This window comes from Pongo abelii, chromosome 13 (assembly GCF_028885655.2).
Source record: "Pongo abelii isolate AG06213 chromosome 13, NHGRI_mPonAbe1-v2.0_pri, whole genome shotgun sequence".
Lineage (NCBI taxonomy): Eukaryota > Metazoa > Chordata > Mammalia > Primates > Hominidae > Pongo > Pongo abelii.
The window spans coordinates 38,387,301-38,406,795 of NC_071998.2; the positions used below are offsets into that span (position 1 = coordinate 38,387,301).

At 40.0% G+C, this 19,495-nt stretch overlaps 1 protein-coding gene across 5 annotated transcripts in view; it reads left to right on the forward strand.

Moving 5' to 3' along the window:
- The window catches only part of SLC24A2 (solute carrier family 24 member 2), a 533,689-nt gene that overhangs the window by 251,962 nt on the left and 262,232 nt on the right, over positions 1 to 19,495 (forward strand). The gene's annotated exons all lie outside the window — the stretch shown is intronic.

A 19,495-nucleotide genomic window follows, 5' to 3' on the forward strand; every position in this document is an offset into this window, starting at 1 on the left:
AGAATCACTAACTTTAGCTCTCCTCTCTCTCCCCATTTCCACACCTAAATGGAGCCAGGAAGTTTTTGCAGGTTTTGTTTTTGTTTTTGTTTTAATGGGAGAACTATTCTGAAGAGGAGTCCTCATGACCGAAGATTTGGGAAATGAAATTTTCAGGGACTGGGATGTGCTCCTTGGCCATTTAACCTAAGGGGGATTCTGTACCTCCAAGGAACCCTATTGCCACATCTGGAATGTGGGAGATTCACCCTCAGTGACCTAACAGATTTTTTAGCTGGTCATTTCTATCCTCAGGAGCTGTAACATTTACAACGTGGAATATTCTAACCAGGCCAGAGCAGCAATCTAATACATTCACCCTAAACAGAAGACCAGAGTCTAGCCATGCCCATATCACCCAACTCTTTTTCTTAACTGACTTACATGTAGTAGTTTCTCTCAAATGATTTAATTGACTTGACCAAGCAATAATTTTAGCTTAAGCATGCTGTGGGAGGTAGCTCTTCCAGACAGATGGGAGAACAACGTGCATGGGAAAAAGTCATTTAAAGTTTACTGTAGGACGCTAGACTGCCTCAGCATTTGTAGCTTCTGACAAGGAAAACTACCCTCGGCAGCTGCATGTGTGTCCCTGGACTGCTGGTCTCTATAGGTCTCTCCAAAGTCAAGAGAAGAGAGGGATTTGAAAAGTAGGCAGTGCGTAATACCGGGTACTTACTACATCAACACTCTGAAATAAATATGATCACCTCCATCTGCAGATCAGGAATCTGAGGATTGGGAAACATAAATGATTGCCTAAGGTTCAAATTTACTGATATTTAAACTGTATTTGAACTTGAGCCTGTCTGATTTCAAACTGCAAGCTAGTTCTCTTGTACCTTAGTGCTTCTCACTGGGCAATTAAGAATACAGATGAAGCAGGCCTCCAAATTAGATTCACTTTTCACATTGTGAGCTGTCAAATCAGTGACTTTCAAATGTTTTTGACCATGCCCCATGTGAATATATTTTACTCTCAACCCAATATGTATGTGCACATGCATGCACACATACATATGTGCATATTTACATATCCATATAAAGATAAAATCTAAGCGTAAGGCACTTTTATATTTCGTAAATTTTTCATTCTATTAAAAATACTGGTGTCAGCTTTCTAAAATAATTTCATGGACCACCAAAGGGCTGTGGCCTTAGTTATGTTAAGAATGTTTTTTTCTCCTTTCTTTCTTTCTTTCAGCAGGGCTGCCCTGCAAAGCTGTACTAGTTGTGTACTCTACAAGGGCATCTGTTTGATCAAGTGAAGAATAGGAGAAGGAAGCCAGACATCACTCTACTGAATGAGCGGAATGCACTGATGTGGGACTGTGGCTGCCTAGAGGAAGGGGTGCCTTTTCTTAATTCCGCAAAGGTGTCTTTTGGTCTGGTGGTGGCCTTGCTTCTTACCCTCAACTTTTCCTTTTAGTAATTAATTTATTTAGCATTTCAGAGCCATGATCTAAAAGGACCGTTAAATACACATAAATCCATGCTAATCTTCATGACTGGGAGTCTTTCAGCCGTTTAGACCTAGATCCACACATCATCAATGCTTCCTCCCCAAGCACACACACCATCTATGTCCATTTGGCTAACTCTGACCAATGCAGATTTCTGCAGAATCCTGAGGCCAACACTCACCAAACCACGTATTGCTCTCTGGCTCTGAGATAGAACGATTGCAGAGTAAAAAAGGCATAGATCACAGCATGATATGTTTGCTGAGCCTCCAGTCATTCTTGGTTCCCAGAGAGCTTGTCATCAGGTGGAAAAGAAATGTGGGTGAAGCAGAGAGGTTATGAAATCAGAGAAAAGCAGAATCTAGACAAGAAGCTGCATTTAGATTAGGTGGGTTTCCTTTTTATGAAGGATTGGATTTGTAAACCAAATGATGCAGACATGGTTCTTGTATGGGTAAAAACTGGTGGGTTTGGAAAGGGTCTGGGCACCAGGCCATATTTAATGTCATGTTCACAGTTTTAAAGGGTGCAGTCACAATTTTGCATCAGCAGGACTAAGCCTGGAAAGAAGTCCCTTTCATCCCAGACACTGGCTGCGTAACCCTGGGCCAGGCACTTTGCCCCAAGCGTCTTCTCTTTGAAAATGAAAGGACTAGTTTATCTCTAAGATACTGCCAGCTCTGATAACTCTGTGCTTCTCTGTTAATGGGAAAGAAACAAGTATACTTGCTTGTACTTATGGGTTGGCCAACAGAAGAGACAGTTAGGTCATGAATCGCTGAACTTATTTCCTTCAGAGTGCCTTTCCAATTAAGAAACCCAATTAAACAGGATTGCTTCCTTTAGAGGAGTGATAAGGGTTTCTTTACCCATCTACAGGACCTTCTTGGAAAGGGCCAGATGAGTTTCTGCTTCCCTGTAAGTAACTTTCTCTTTTACTGCTTGATGGACACTGAGTTAGACAAGCAGGGTGTAGGTAGAAATACAGGTTTCACCTTCAGCTAAAACCTGAAGCACCGTTTTTCCCACTTATAACCTGTCATCTGTTGTTCTAGCAACTTACATAGGCTGAGGTGGTTTTCTTTTTCCGTACCACCTGATAGCAATCAAATATATATTGAACCACTTATTTCAGGCACGTAGTAGACATTGAATATTGATGTATTCCAGGAACCTGTTAGTCTTCTGAGATGGCCGATGATGGCTAAAGTTTAACACAATGAAATTATTATTTAGGCCTAAGGCAGAGATTATTTTGGATAGACCTTCCTAGCTGTGTGATCTTGGATACATTACTTAACCTCTCTGGGCTTGTGTTTACTTATCCATAAATTTTTAAAGTAATAGAATTTCCCTTATAGGGAGGGTATGAATTTTTGGTGAGATTAAACAAGAAAAGTGTTTAACAGAATCCAGTTTCTGCACCCCTCCTCCCCAACCCACCAAAGATACTCTACTCCTGGTCTCTTTTGCTCTGGGTCCCTTCTCTGTGCTACAAGCCTACTCTTCTTCAGTCCTATCTTTCCCTGCAGAGTGTTTTCCTATTGCCATTTCAGGGCCTTGCCTACTTCTTAGGTTTCATTTCCTGGACCTCTCTCTTGATGTCTCCCTTGCAGCCATATGAATCTGCAGTTCCCCAACCAATCCCTAACTAATAGTCAAATCCTCAGTGTTTGGACTTGACCCTGCTTTCCTTTTATTCTTGCAGAGGATTAAGAGAGAAATAGTTCCCTATCTCTGAAACTAAACATTGCTCAACTGTGAAATTCTCTTGAGCCCTCTTCTTGCCACCCTATAAATGTGTTCACTCTTGTGTGTATCATCAATATTTAATCTTAGCTATTCATGCACCTATCTAGTCATACCTGTGACTGATGTTGGTTTGCCAGCGTCTGTGTTTTCTGTCTTGGATTGAATCACTCCCCTTGACTCAGTAACTAACTGGTCCCATTTGCAGTATTTGGTGCCTAGCTTGGTGTCATAGGTAGAAGGCAAAAGGGCACTTAATGCTTCAAGAAGTTGCTAATGGTGATGATGAGTGTTCATGATAAAAAGTCTGAGCCTGACTCAGTCATAAAATGTAGTGTTTTCTGTATTAAACTCAAGTAGCAAATGACTAATTTCCTACTTATGAAAGAGGAATCATTAGAAACCCTCCTGTCCCCTCAGGTTGCAAGTGTGGGCATCAGGGTAGGTAAGGCATTTCAATTCTAAAAGCCAGTTTATTCCAGCTGTGGCCCAAAATAGTTCTCTTTGCCTTCTAGCATTGTATAATGTTTCTCTATTGACTTTTTAATAACAGCTTTTCTGAGATGTAATTCATTTACCATAGAATTCACCCTAGTTGTATAATTCAGTGTTTTTTAGCATATACATTCAGAGTCACACAACCATCATCACTATCTAATTTTAGAACATTTTAATCACCAAAAAGAAACCCTGTACACACTGATAGTCTCTCCCAATTCCTCCCTCTGCCCAGCCCCCAGTAGCCACTAATCTACTTTGTCAGTATAGATTTGCCTATTCTGGACATTTCACATAAATGAATTTATATAATATGTGGCTTTTTGCACTGGCTGCTTTCATTTAGCATAATGTTTTTAAGGTTCATCCATGTTGTAGCCTTTTTATGACCAAATAATATTGCACTAAATAGGTATACCACATTTTATTTATTCATCAGTTGGTGAATGAATTTAGATTGTTTTCACATTTTGGGTATTATGAATAATGCTGAAATGAACATTTACTTACAAGTGTTTGTGTGAATACATGTTTTTAGTTCTCTTTGGCATATGCTTTTGAGTAGAATTGCTGGGTCATGTACTCTCTATGTTTAATATTTTGAGGAACTGCCAACTGTTTTCCAAAGTCCCTGGACCATTTTGCTTTCCTATGTGTATGAGAGTTCCGATTTCTCCACATCCTTGCCAACATTTGTTATTATCTGTCTTTTTTATTATACCTATCTTTGTGATTGTAAAGTGATATGTCGTGATTTTGATTTGCATTTTCCTGATAAATGATAACGTTGGGCTTATTGGCCATTTGTATAACTTCTTTGGAGAAGTGTCTACTCAAGTCCTTTGTCCATTTTTAAATTGGGCTATTTGCCTTATTATTGAGTTTCAGAGTTCCTTATCTATTCTGGTTACAAGCCCCTTATCAGATATATGATTTGCAAATATTTTCCTCCATTCTGTGAGCTTTTAAGAAACGTGCTCTATAGATAAGGCAGCACCTAGCCTGGGAACCCCTACCAAGCTGTTCTATATTGTTTTCTAAGCACATTTTTATCTAGAGTGATTTGAGACCCTTGGATCAACCCTAAAGCTATTTCTTCCTTTGAGCTGGTCCTTGGAAAAGATTGTTCCCCTGAAGCTAAGAACTGGAGGAGGATTCAGAGGTTGTCTGGGGCCCAGGACTTCCTGATTATAGAGAACCTGGGAATGCAAAGCTACTTGAACATTGGACCCAGGATGCCTGTCATCTGGTTGCTGTATCATCCTTCTTTGCCTACTCCTGATTCTTCTCTGCCTTATCTAAAAGACTTTCTCATCATAAAATCTTCCCTACTTCTTGCCCAGAAGCCCTACCAGCAAAGCAGTTAGGCCACAGGCCTTTGCTCCAAGATGTGAACTTTGCCTGCTTTGCTGTCTGTACTGGGCCCTTAGCTTTATACATCTTGGTTATGGACCAAACTTGCCCATCCACCTTCTATCCCCCAATATATGTAACTCCTCCCATTCCATGCCCGAGGAACATTTGCATCCATCTTGAACAGCACTTTGTAATTGTATGAAGCTCCATATATATGGTAAAAAATAACAATAGCAGTAATGATCTACTCTGTCCTTGTCTAGCATGGACAGTAATTGCACAAACCTGATTAATGTGCACATTCCGAGGGCAAAGAGAACTTAACCACATGATCATGCTTTATACAAAAATGCACAATTGGTTCAAAGCTCCAGTGGTTTCCAAGGGGCTCAGGAAACATCCTCGCTCTCGCTTCTAGCTTGTGTCAGCTACACAGTAACTGGTGGCATGGTGGATGGAGTTTTGTGGCCCTGACTTATAATAAGAGGGTGATTTATTTAAATAGCATTCAGATGAGCAGCCAGGCTGCTCTTTTGATGCTTACTATGAAGGGCCATTACAAATCTACTATTTTCTGCTGCCTTTTATTTTAAGTCCAATTAAGTGGATAGCCACAAATAGCTCTGACCTTGAAAGTCTAAGTGAAGGTGAGATGGGAGAACAGGCTTAGGAAACATGTTTTGGCGTGTTAATGCTCTGCAAGTCACACACACTTGAGGAAAATAAATAGAACAGGACAAGATAGTGTTGTGCTTTAGGAGGAAGAATTTAAACGCCCTGGGGAATAACACCACATGCTTCACTGGTGCAGAATCATAAACTGGGCTAAAAATTAATCCAACTCTATCTCCATTTCACTGGGAGACAAGCCCCAAGTAAGTGTTTTTGCCAGTTATGCTCATTGCATAATCACCTTGGATTGGCGTCTCTGCCACATGCCACTACTGAATGATGCTTCCTTCTCTCAGCAGCCCCAATACATGCTTTTGGTTATTTATTTTTAATAAAACATAGCTTAGAATACCATGCCACCATCTTAGTCCAGTTTCTTGCAAATGTGGATCACAGGATGAATCTTCTAGAGTTGAATAGCTTGTTTAAAAAATATTATCAGCAAGGGGCCTCTTAATGAAATTACTGAAGTCTAAGAGTTGGGTTACAGAAATTTAAAAAGCTGTTTTTTACCATCTTAAAAAATAATATTGAGTATTTGTAATGTGCTATGAGTTGCTCTTCTCTATCTTTAACCTCGTCAGTCCTGGGAAATAAATATCTTTCTGAGGATCTTACTGACTCACTGAATGATCAATGTTAAGTTTTAATTTCTATAAACCTATCTCAAAATATTTTTATGTGCTACTGTCTCACTACATGCTCCAATATTTTATAAGTTACCTATGCATTTATCTGTTTCCAATTTTCTCCATCAGGAAGTGGGAGCAGATGACCTTTCTCTTGTCTTGTAGGACAGTATGATAATTAGTAAGGTAAAAGGAATGGATCACTATCTGAGCCCATGCTAGAACAAAACTGCAGACATGAAGAGACTGTGACAAGTAGATTAAAATGATTTCAAGCACATTTTTAGTGTAAAGTTCAAATAGTCTTTATAGAAAGAATTGCTCTAATGTGACTATCCTGAAAAAATGCGTATATATTTATCTTGAGAGATTAATAAAGCACTTTCTGGCAAACTATATTTGGGTATGATTTTAATCCCATAAACTTCCACTAATCCAGAAGTATCTTGCTTAGATGTCCAGAACAGAACCAAGATCTGAAACCAAGAGAACTTTTGAACAGCCAAATAGATGCCAGAAGATCAGTGCTCTAAATTCCAGGCACTTAGTCATACAGCAACTTCTTGAGACTCTGCATTAAAGTCTGCTTACTTTGGTCATATACAGAAATCAGGCAAGTTAGGTTTCCTGGCTCATAAAGAAATTAGAAGCAGTGAATGCAGTCTACATGGGATGATATAGACTGCATTTGCTCCTTCTAATTTCTTTATGAGCCGGGAAACCTAACTTACTTTATTTAGGTAAGTAAGTTACCTAAAGTAACTAAAGTAAGTGCACAGTGTGCACAGTGCCTGCTACTGACCTATTTAGTGCCTTTAAGCAGATTTTAAAAGGCTCCCTGCACTGAGCAGACCAAATAGAACAGGCAACCCCCCGCAGACACAAGTGTAGACAGACCTGTAGGTGTAGGACGTGTTAAGCAAAAGGCATTTTGTGCAAAAAGAAAGGTGCCATCTTTTCTGGGTGGACAGATGCAGTGTCCACCAGGACTCATGGCTTGGAGTGTGGAACATGGGCTCTGATCCCCACTCAGCCATGCATCTCTGGGTAGTGCACAAATGCACAGTGTAGGATGCAGCCCTGCTGATTACATTGGTAACACAGTCAGTGGCAATAAGCATCAGAAGAACCATAAGAACGTAGTAAAATATATTTGTCTGGGGTCAGTAAGTATAGGGTCAAAACACAACACTATACCTCATGGCGTCTGCGGGCATGAAAGTAATATAGTAATTAATGTTGATAATACCCAAAGAAATACTGACAAAGTCTGACTCATGTTCACTGTGACTCATGTTAGAGACAGTGGAACTGTTGAGACAGGCTGTAGGGTCAAGTGTGTGAGCAGAGTGACCCACATGTTCAGGCACTGGTGCCATGAATCAGGTGGGTAACAGTGGTGGCCTGGCCCAGGTGGTGGCAGCAGAGGCAGTGAGAAGTGATCAAATGCTGGACGTATCTTGAAGGTAAAGCTAACAACATTTGCTGATGGGTTTGGTGCGGGTATGATGAAAAGAGAAATCAAGGGTGACACTGAGATTTTTTGTCCTGTGTAACTAGAAGAATGGAATTGCACTTAATAGAAAAGGGGAAGACTTCAGGAGGAGTGGGTTTCAAGTAGAAAAGAGAGGAGTTCGATTTTGGGTTTAATGGAGATGCTGAGTAGGAAGTTGGGTATGAGTCTGGAATTCAGACTAGAAATACAAGTTCAGACATCATGAGAATATAGATAATGTGTAAAGCCATGGGATGGAATAAAATCACCCAGGAATGAATGTAGCAGGGAAGAACTCAAAGGCCTAAGTCCTGGGATTCATAGCATTGAAACATGAGGAAAACAAGGAGAAACCAGCAAGGGAGCCTGGGAGGTGCAGCTACTGAGGAAGGAAGAAGCCTGAAGAATGAGGAAGCCAGACGAAGAAAGCACAGTAGTCCCTCCTTATCCACAGTTTCGGTTACCCACGGTCAACCACAGTCAACCACAGTCTGAAAATGTTAAATGAAAAATTTTTGAAATAAACAATTCATGAGTTTAAGTTGAGTGCTGCCATTCCAAGTGGCATGATGAAATTTTGTGCTGTCGCTCTCTGTCCCACCCAGAATGTGAATAATCCCATTGTCTAGGGTATCCATGCTGTAGATACTACCCACCCATTAGTCACTTAGTAGCCATCTCAGTTATCAAATTTAAGAAACAAAATATAGAGAGGGTTCAGTACCATTTGAGGTTTCATGCATCCACTGGGAGTCTTGGGATATATCCTCCTCTGATAAGGGGAGGCTACTATATCAAAGAAAAGAAACTGGTGACCAAGCAGGATGAGGTCAGAGAATTGAACATTGGAGTTAGCAATGAAGAGGTCATTGGCGACTTGGTAAGAGAAGCTTTGGTGGAGTGCTTGGGTGAAAACCTGGCCAAGTGGGTTCAAGAAGTGAGAGAATGTGAATTAGAGGTATTTGTAAGGGAGGATGAACAAATGGGGATGGAAGCTAGAAGAAAAATATAGAGTTGCTATGGTTTAAATGTTTGTCTCCTCCAAAACTCATGTTGAAACTTAATTCCCAATGTGGCAGTATTGACAGGTGGGGCCTCTAAGAAGTGATTGGGTCTTGAGGGCCCTGTCTTCATTAATCAATTAATTTACCCATGGATTAATGGATTAATGGGTTATTGTGGGAATGGAACTGATGGCTTTATAAGAAGAAGAAGAAGAAAGACCTGAGCTAGCACACTTAGCCCGTTCACCATGCGATGCCCCATGCTGCCTCAGGACTCTGCAGACAGTCCCCGCCAACAAGAAGGCTCTTAGCAGGTGCAGCCTCTAGACCTTGGACTTTGCAGCCTCCTTCTTTCCCTTTATAAATCACCCAGTTTCAAGTATTCTTTTATAACCAACAAAAGATGAACTAAAACAAAGATCAAGTGATTTTTCTTTTTAAAAGTAAGAGATTTTACAGATCAGTTCCTGGGCAAGTTGGCTGAATAAAAACAGCTCTGGTCTGTAGTTCCCAGCGAGACCAACACAGAAGGCGGGTGATTTCTGTGTTTCCAACTGAGGTACCCGGTTCACCTCACTGGGACTGGTTAGACAGTGCGTGCAGCCCACAGAGGGTAAGCAGAAGCAGGGTGGGGCATCGCCTCACCTGGGAAGCACAAGGGGTTGGGGAACTCCCTCCCCTACCCAAAGGAAGCCATGAGGGACTGTGCTGTGAGGAATAGTGCTATCTGGCCCAGATACTACCTTTTTCCCATGGTCTTCACAACCTACAGACCAGGAGATTCCCTCAGTTGCCTGTATCACAAGGGCCCTGGGTTTCAAGCACAAAATTGTACGGCCATGTGGGCAGACACTGACCTAGCTGCAGAAGGTTTTTTTGTTTTTTTTTTTTTACCCAGTAGTGCCTGGAATGCCAGTGAGACAAAACCGTTCATGCCCCCGAAAAGGGGGCTGAAGCCAGGGAGCCAAGTGGTCTAGCTAAGCAGATCCCACACCCATGGAACCCAGCAAGCTAAGATCCACTGGCTTGAAATTCTCACTGCCAGCACAGCAGTCTGAAGTCGACCTGGGACACTTGAGCTTGATGGGGGGAGGGGTGCCTGCCATGACTAAGGCTTCAGTAGGCGGTTTTTCCCTCACAGTGGAAACAAAGTCACTGGGAAGTTCGGACTGGGTGGAGCCCACCACAGCACTGCAAAGTCACTGTAGCCAGACTGCCTCTCTATATTCCTCCTCTCTGGGCAGGCCATCACTGAAAGAAAGGTAGCAGCCTCAGTCAGGGGCTTATAGATAAAACTCCCATCTCCCTGGGACAGAGCACCTGGGGGAAGGGATGGCTGTGGGCGTAGCTTCAGCAGACTTAAATGTCCCTGCCTGCCGGCTCTGAAGAGAGCAGCAGATCTCCCAGCACAGCGCTCGAGCTCTGCTAAGGGACAGACTGCCTCCTCAAGTGGGTCGCTGACCCTCATGCCTCCTGAAGGGGAGACAGCTCCCAGCAGGGGTCAACAGACAACTCATACAGGAGAACGCTGTCTGGCTTCTGGCAGGTGCCCCTCTGGGATGAAGCTTCCGGAAGAAAGAGCAGGCAGCAATCTTTGCTGTTCTGCAGCCTCTGCTGGTGATACCCAGGCACACAGAGTCTGGAGTGGACCCCCAGCAAACTCCAGCAGACCTACAGAAGAGGGGCCTGTCTGTTAGAAGGAAAACTAACAAATAGAAAGCAATAGCATCAACATCAATAAAAAGGATGACCATGCAAAAACTCCATCTGAAGGTCACCAACGGCAAAGACCAAAGATAGATAAATCCATGAAGATGAGGAAGAAACAGAGCAAGTAGGCTAAAAATTCCAAAAACCAGAATGCCTCTTCTCCTCCAAAGGATCACAACTCCTCACCAGCAAGGGAACAAAACTAGACAGAGAATGAGTTTGATGAACTGACAGAAGTAAGCTTCAGAAGGTGGGTAATAACAAACTCCTCCAAGCTAAAGGAACATATTCTAACCCAATGCAAGGAAGCTAAGAACCTTGATAAAAGGTTAGAGGAATTGCTAACTAGAATAACCAGTTTAGAGAAGAACATAAATGACCTGATTGAACTGAAAAACACAGCCCAAGAACTTTGTGAAGCATACTCAAGTATCAATAGCCAAACTGGTCAAGTGGAAGAAAGGATATCAGAGACTGAAGATCAACTTAATGAAATAAAGCATGAAGACAAGATTAGAGAAAAAAGAATGAAAAGGAATGAACAAAGCCTCCAAGAAATATGGGACTATGTGAAAAAACCAAACCTACATTTGATTGGTGTACCAGAAAGTGACATGGAGAATGGAACCAAGTTGGAAAACACACTTCAGGATATTATCCAGGAGAACTTCCCCAACCTAGCAAGGCAGGCCAACATTCAAATTCAGGAAATACTGAGAACACCACAAAGATACTCCTCGAAAAGAGCAACCCCAAAACACATAAATGTCAGATTCACCAAAGTTGAAATGAAGGAAAAGATGTTAAGGGCAGCCAGAGAGAAAGGTTGGATTCCCCACAAAGGGAAGCTGTCAGACTAACAGCAGTTCTGTCTGCAGAAACCCTACAAGCCAGAAGAGAGTGGGGGCCAATATTCAACATTCTTAAAGAAAAGAATTTCCAACCCAGAATTTCATTTCCAGCCAAACTAAGCTTCATACATGAAGGAGAAATAAAATCCTTTACAGACAAGCAAATGCTGAGGGATTTTGTCACCACCAGGACTGCCTTACAAGAGCTCCTGAAGGAAGCGCTAAATATGGAAAGGAAAATCAGGTACCAGCCACTGCAAAAACAAACCAAAATGTAAAGACCATTGACACTATGAAAAAACTACATCGACTAATGGGCAAAATAACCAGTTAGCATCATAATGGCAGGATCAGATTCACACATAACAATATTAACCTTAAATGTAAATGGGCTAAATTCCCCAATTAAAAGGCACAGACTGGCAAATTGGATAAAGAGTCAAGACCCATCGGTGTGCTGTATTCAGGAGACCCATCTAATGTGCAAATACATACATAGGCTCAAAATAAAGGGATGCAGGAAGATTTACCAAGCAAATGCAAAGCAAAAAAAAAGCAGGAGTTGCAATCCTAGTCTCTGATAAAACAGACTTTAAACAAACAAACGTCAGAAAAGACAAAGAAGGTCATTACATAATGGTAAAGGGATCAATGCAACAAGAAAAGCTAACTATCCTAAATATATATGCACCCAATACAGGAGCACCCAGATTCATAAAGCAAGTTATTAGAGACATACAAAGAGACTTAGACTCCCACACAGTAATAGTGGGAGGCTTTAACACCCCACTGTCAATATTAGATCAATGAGACAAAAAATTAACAGAGATATTCAGGACTTGATCTCAGCTCTGGACCAAGAGGACCTAATAGACTTCTACAGAACTCTCCACCCCAAATCAACAGAATACACATTCTTCTCTGCACCACATAGCACTTATTCTAAAATCAACCACATAATTGGAAGTAAAATACTCCACAGCAAATGCAAAAGAATGGAAATCATAACAGTCTCTCTGACTACAGTGCAATCAAAGTGGAACTCAGGATAAAGAAACTCCCTCAAAACCACACAATTACATGGAAATTGAATAACTTGCTCCTGAATGACTACTGGGTAAATAACAAAATTAAGGCAGAAATAAATAAGTTCTTTGAAACCAATGAGAACAAAGACACAGTGTACCAGAATCTCTGGGACACAGCTAATGCAGTGTTTAGAGGGAAATTTACAGCACTAAATGCCCACAGGAAAAAGTGGGAAAGATCCAAAATTGACACTCTAACATCACAGTTAAAAGAACTAGAGAAGCAAGAGCAAACAAATCCAAAAGCTAGTAGAAGTAAGATCAGAGCAGAACTGAAGAAGATAAAGACAGAAAAAAAACTTCAAAAAAATCAGTGAATCCAGGAGCTGGTTTTTTGAAAAGATTAACAAAATAGATAGACTGCTAGCCTGACTAATAAAGAAGAAAAGAGAGAAGAATCAAATAGACACAATAAAAAATGATAAAGGAGAGATGACCACTGATCCCACAGAAATACAAACTACCATCCAAGAATACTATAAACACCTCTATGCAAATAAAATAGAAAATCTAGAAGACATGGATAAATTCCTGGACACATATATCCTCCCAAGACTAAACCAGGAAGAAGTCGAATCCCTGAGTAGACCAATAACAAGTTCTGAAATTGAGGCAGTAATTAATAGCCTGCCAACCAAAAAAAGCCCAGGACCAGATGGATTCACAGCCAAATTCTACCAGAGGTACAAAGAGGAGCTGGTATCATTCCTTCTGAAACTATTCCAAACAATAGAAAAAGAGAAAGTCCTCCCTAACTCATTTTATGAGGCCAGCATCATCCTGATACCAAAACATGGCAGAGACACAACAAAAAAGGAACATTTCAGGCCAATATCCCTGATGAACATCAATGTGAAAATCCTCAATAAAATGCTGGCAAACCGAATCCAGCAGCACATTAAAAAGCTTATCCACCATGATCAAGTCGGCTTCATCCCTGGGATGCAAGACTGGTTCAACATATGCAAATCAGTAAACATAATCCATCACATAAGCAGAACCAGTGACAAAACTACATGATTATCTCAACAGATGCAGAAAAGGCCTTTGATAAAATTCAACAATCCTTCATGCTAAAAACACTCCATAAACAAGGTATTGATGGAACATATCTCAAAATAATAAGAGCTATTTATGACAGACTCACAGCCAATATCATACTGAATGGACAAAAGCTGGAAGCATTCCCTTTGAAAACTGGCACAAGACAACCATGCCCTCTCTCACCACTCCTATTCAACATAGTGTTGGAAGTTCTGGCCTGGGCAATTAGGCAAGAGAAAGAAACAAAAGGTATTCAAATAGGAAAAGAGAAAGTCAAATTATCTCTGTTTGCAGATGACACGATTGTATATTTAGAAAACCCCATTGTCTCAGCTCAAAAACTCCTTAAGCTGATAAGCAACTTCAGCAAAGTCTCAGGATACAAAATCAATATGCAAAAATCACAAGCATTCCTATACACCAATAATAGACAAACAGCCAAATCATGAGCAAACTCCCATTCACAGTTGCTACAAAGAGAATAAAATACCTAGGAATACAACTTACAAGGGATGTGAAGGACCACCTCAAGGAGAACTATAAACCACTGCTCAAGGAAATAAGAGAGGACTCAAACAAATGGAAAAAACATTCCATGCTTATGGATAGGAAGAATCAATATCATGAAAACGGCCATACTGCCCAAAGTAATTTATAGATTCAATGCTATTCCCATCAAGCTACCATTGACTTTCTTCACAGAATTAGAAAAAACAACTTTAAATTTCATATGGAACCAAAAAAAAAAAAAAAAAAAGCCCATATAGCCAAGACAATCCTAAGCAAAAAGAACAAAGCTGGAGGCATCAAGCTACCCAACTTCAAACTATACTACCAGGCCACAGTAACCAAAACAGCTTGATACTGGTACCAAAACAGATATATAGACCAATGGAACAGAATAGAGGCCTCATAAATAACACCACACATCTACAACCATCTGATCTTTGACAAATGTGACAAAAACAAGCAATGGGGGAAGAATTCCCTATTTAATAAATGGTGTTGGGAAAACTGGCTAGCCATATGCAGAAAGCTGAAACTGGACTCCTTCCTTACACTTTATACAAAAATTAACTCAAGATGGATTAAAGACTTAAACGTAAGACGTAAAACCATAAAAACCCTAGAAGAAAACCTAGGCAATACCATTCAGGACATAGGCATGGGCAAAGACTTCATGACTAAAACACCAAAAGTAATGGCAACAAAAGCTAAAATAGACAAATGGGATCTAATTAACCTAAAGAGCCTCTGCATAGCAAAAGAAACTATCATCAGTGTGAACAGGCAACCTACAAAATGGGAGAAAATTTTTGCCATCTATTCATCTGACAAAGGGCTACTATCCAGAATCTAGAAGGAACTTAAACAAATTTACAAGAAAAAAACAACCCCATCAAAAAGTGGGCAAAGGATATGAACAGACACTTCTCAAACACTTTTATACTGTTGGTGGGACTGTAAACTAGTTCAACCGTTGTGGAAGTCAGTGTGGTGATTCATCAGGGATCTAGAACTAGAAATACCATTTGACCCAGCCATCCCATTATTGGATATATACCCAAAGGATTATAAATCATGCTGCTATAAAGACACATGCACACGTATGTTTATTGCGGCACTATTCACAATAGCAAAGACTTGGAACCAAGCCAAATGTCCAACAATGATAGACTGGATTAAGAAAATGTGGCACATATACACCATGGAATACTATGCAGCCATAAAAAATGGTATTGCCTTTGTAGGGACATGGATGAAGCTGGAAACCATCATTCTCAGCAAACTATTGCAAGGACAAAAAACCAAACACCGAATGTTCTCACTCATAGGTGGGAATTGAACAATGAGAACACGTGGACATAGGAAGGGGAGCATCACACACCGGGGACTTTTGTGGGATGGGGGGAGGGGAGAGGGACAGCATTAGGGGATATACCTAATGCTAAATGACGAGTTAATGGGTGCAGCACACCAACATGGCACATGTATACGTATGTAACAAACCTGTACGTTGTGCACATGTACCCTAAAACTTAAAGTATAATAATAAAAAAATAAAATAAAATTAAAAAATTAAAAAAAGACATTTATGCAACCAACAAACATATGAAAAAAAGCTCATCATCACTGGTCCTTACAGAAATGCAAATCAAAACCACAATGAGATACCATCTTACACCACTTAGAATGGTGATCATTAAAAAGTCAGGAAACAACAGATGCTAGAGAGGATGTTGAGAAATAGGAACATTTTTACACTGTTGGTGGGAGTGTAAATTAGTTCAACCATTGCAGAAGATAGTCTGGTGATTCCTCAAGGATCTAGAACCAGAAATACCATTTGACCCAGCAATCTAATTACTGGGTACATACCCCAAGGATTATAAATCATTCTGCTATAAAGACATGCACACATGTTTACTGCAGCACTATTCACAATAGCAAACATTTTCTTTAAATTTAATTTATTTTTTATTATACTTTAAGTTCAAGGTACCTGTGCACAACATGCAGGTTTGTTACATATGTATACATGTGCCATGTTGGTGTGATGCACTCGTTAACTTGTCATTTACATGAAGTGTATCTCCTAATGCTAACCCTCCCCCCTCCCTCCACCCCACAACAGGCCCTGGTGTGTGATGTTCCCCACCCTGTGTCCAGGTGTTCTCATTGTTCAATTTCCACCTATGAGTGAGAACATGTGGTGTTTGGTTTTCTGTCCTTGTGATAGAGCAAACATTTGGAACCAACCAAAATGCCCATCAATGTTAGGCTGGATAAAAAAAAAAAAAGGTGGCACATATACACCGTGGAATACTATGCAGCCATAAAAAAGAATGACTTAATGTCCTTTGCAGGGACATAGATGAAGCTGGAAACCATCATTTTCAGCAAACTAACACCAGAATAGAAAACCAAACACCACATGTTCTCATTCATAAGTGGGAGTTGAACAATGAGAACATATGGGCGTAGGGAGGGGAACATCACACAGGAGCCTGTCAGGGGGTCAGGGGCAAGGGGAGGGATAGCATTAGGAGAAATACCTAATGTAGGTGACAGGTTGATGGGTGCAGCAAACCACCATGCCACATGTATACCTATGTAACAAACCTGCACGTTCTGCACATGTATCCCAGAATTTAAAGTATAATAAAAAAAAATAAGAAAATTTATAGTACATTTGTGTGGTAATGGGAATTACACAGCAGAGGAAAGATTTGATAATTCAAGATAGAGAGAATTACTGGTGCACTGTCCTTGAATGGATGGGGAATGGGCAGGGGATCCTGCACACAAATGGAAAGGCCCTGACAAGTGCCCACATTTTAATAGTAAGGAGAGAGCCGAGTGATTGTCCAGCTACAGGTAATGGATGAATGTCTTGGTGGGACTTGGAGAAGTTGTCTTTTTGTTTCCATTTTCTCAATAAAATAGGAGGCAACAGATTTCCAAAATTTGATTGAAAAATTCCTTGGTGAATATTGAAAATCATCTCTGGATCACACCAACATTCAACAAAATAAAGTTATGTGGCTCAGATTGAATTACCAAAATCTGTACTGCTTGAGAAGACAGGAAACAGGGTGATAAACATTAATCTATCTTATTTTAAAAGGCCACATTATTTTTTAACAAAAGGATATAGCAGGGTGTTTATATGGAGTTTGATGGGCCTAAAGGGTCGTTCACTCACTTTCTCAGGAGCCCCAGTTATGCCAGTATATGGTTTATGGTGGAAACATAGAAAGAAGTCAGTGAACTGTAAGTTTCATTCAGGCAGAAATCTGTTTTATTCACACATGAATCCCTAATGGCTAAAAGAGTGCCTGGCAAATAATAGATACCCAGTAAATAATTATTGAGTGAATGACTGATGTCAAAACCAAAGTCAACCAGAGTATTCTTTACTTAAAGAGATACAGCAATTAATTTTAAGTAATGTGTATTTACATTGTCAAATTTTATCATTCAAGTGCAAGTGTCCATATGGCTGCAATGCTGCCATTTTCCTCCAAACACTGTTTTGTGAACTGACTAAAGAATATTGTTCTGCTTTTATGGGATAATTTCAGAGGATTCAATCCATAAATTCACTTTGCAGTTGAAAAGCTGGCAGAATCTGTGCAGAATATTAATCTATTCCTTGATCTTATCTGGTCCAATCTCATTATTAAATGGTTATGGAGATCATGATGTTTAATGGGTAAAATGCTGGGCACCATCTGTTGATGGGCTGGACACCAATACTGAGAAACCCAGATATGGTTGTGGAAATTCAAAACAAGATTCTCTGGTATTTAGGTTATGCCAACTTGCTACCATATGGCAGACACGGTAAGAATCAGGAACTAAATAGAAGCATCGTGCTTTGTATTCCAGATCTAGGTGACTGTTTGTAGGTGTCTTTTGTTTGATCTTTGTAAACAGCAGGATCACAAAGTAAGCTAATTGTACTTTATTTCTCTTTGCTTGGCAAGGTGAGTGTCTTCACATAAATCAATAGGCTGCATACTGATTGCTGTGCAATCTTGACACAAAAGAGTTAGGCAAGCACTTTTTGCAGTCTATCCCAGAAACAGAAGGAAGGTGCATTGCAGTATGGGGTAAGCTATTGAATCAAGGAGAACAGACAACTTTACCTTAGTAGAACAAGAGAATGTGTTTTAGCTCCAACTTTCTGATTAGCAGGAATTATTGACAGCAGTGATAGGCAGGAAGTGAAATGACTGTCTTGATTTCTTTCTTACTGAATATAGCATTATTTAAAAGGAATTACCTTCCTTTATTAAAAAGAAACCAATCCTGATAAGTTTCTTCTTTCATCTTGGACCCTCACACTTACAAAAGCCAATCCCATTGAAAAACCTTTCAAATATACACTACTCCTATGGTTCTTTCAAAAGAAGGAAACCATGATCTCTTGTTCCTTTATAGCAAGGAGAGTTTTCCAAATAATGTTATATTCTAATTCTTAGGTTTGTTTTTTTTGTTTGTTTAAGTAAAGACCTACTGAAAATAAATAAGGAAAGTTCAGAATTCGTGTAGAATAGTCCTAATTAGAAAACTGTCTGATCCCACAAACAGGTTATTTATGGTTGTTCCTCCTTTCCTGCTCCAGAGGAGGACTGAGGTCCTATTCATGTGGACAAACAAAGAGTGATGGGATGGGAAACTGGGGTTGATGGATACTCCCTGTGTCTATCTTCTTCACAGACTTAGTTCAGGCAAAAAGCCTGGACTCCATGTGTATTGGTAGGTCACAGGAGACACAGGACTCCATGTCTATTGGTAGGTATGTTATTTTCTTTAATGTTCTATAAACCAGTTTTTCCTGTTTTATATAAAAATTATTCTAGCATAGACTCAGTGATCAAATCTCTTCACTTTCTCTGTTGGCATATATCTTAGTCTGTTTTGTGTTGCTATAACATAATACCTGAGACTAGATAATTTATAAAGAAAAGAGCATGGCACATGTATACATATGTAACTTACCTGCACGTTGCGCACATGTACCATAGAGCCTAAAGTATAATAATAATAATAATAATAATAAAAAAAGAAAAAAAAGACTTTATGAAAAAGAATATATATGTATATATTTATACATACATATATAGTTATTGATATTCTTTGAAAATTAAATCATAAAGGTCTGAATATATTATGGAATATGCAAATATGTGTATAATAAACTGTATTTTCAAGGGGAAAAAAAAAAAAAAAAGAAGTTTATTTAGCTCATGGTTCTACAGGCTGGGAAGTTCAAGGGCATGGCCCTGGCTTCTGGGGAGGGCTTTCATACTGGGTTCTAACATGAGAAAGAAGGTAAAAGGGGAAGTGGACATGTGCAGAGAGAAACCCAAGGAGCATTCTGGCTTTGT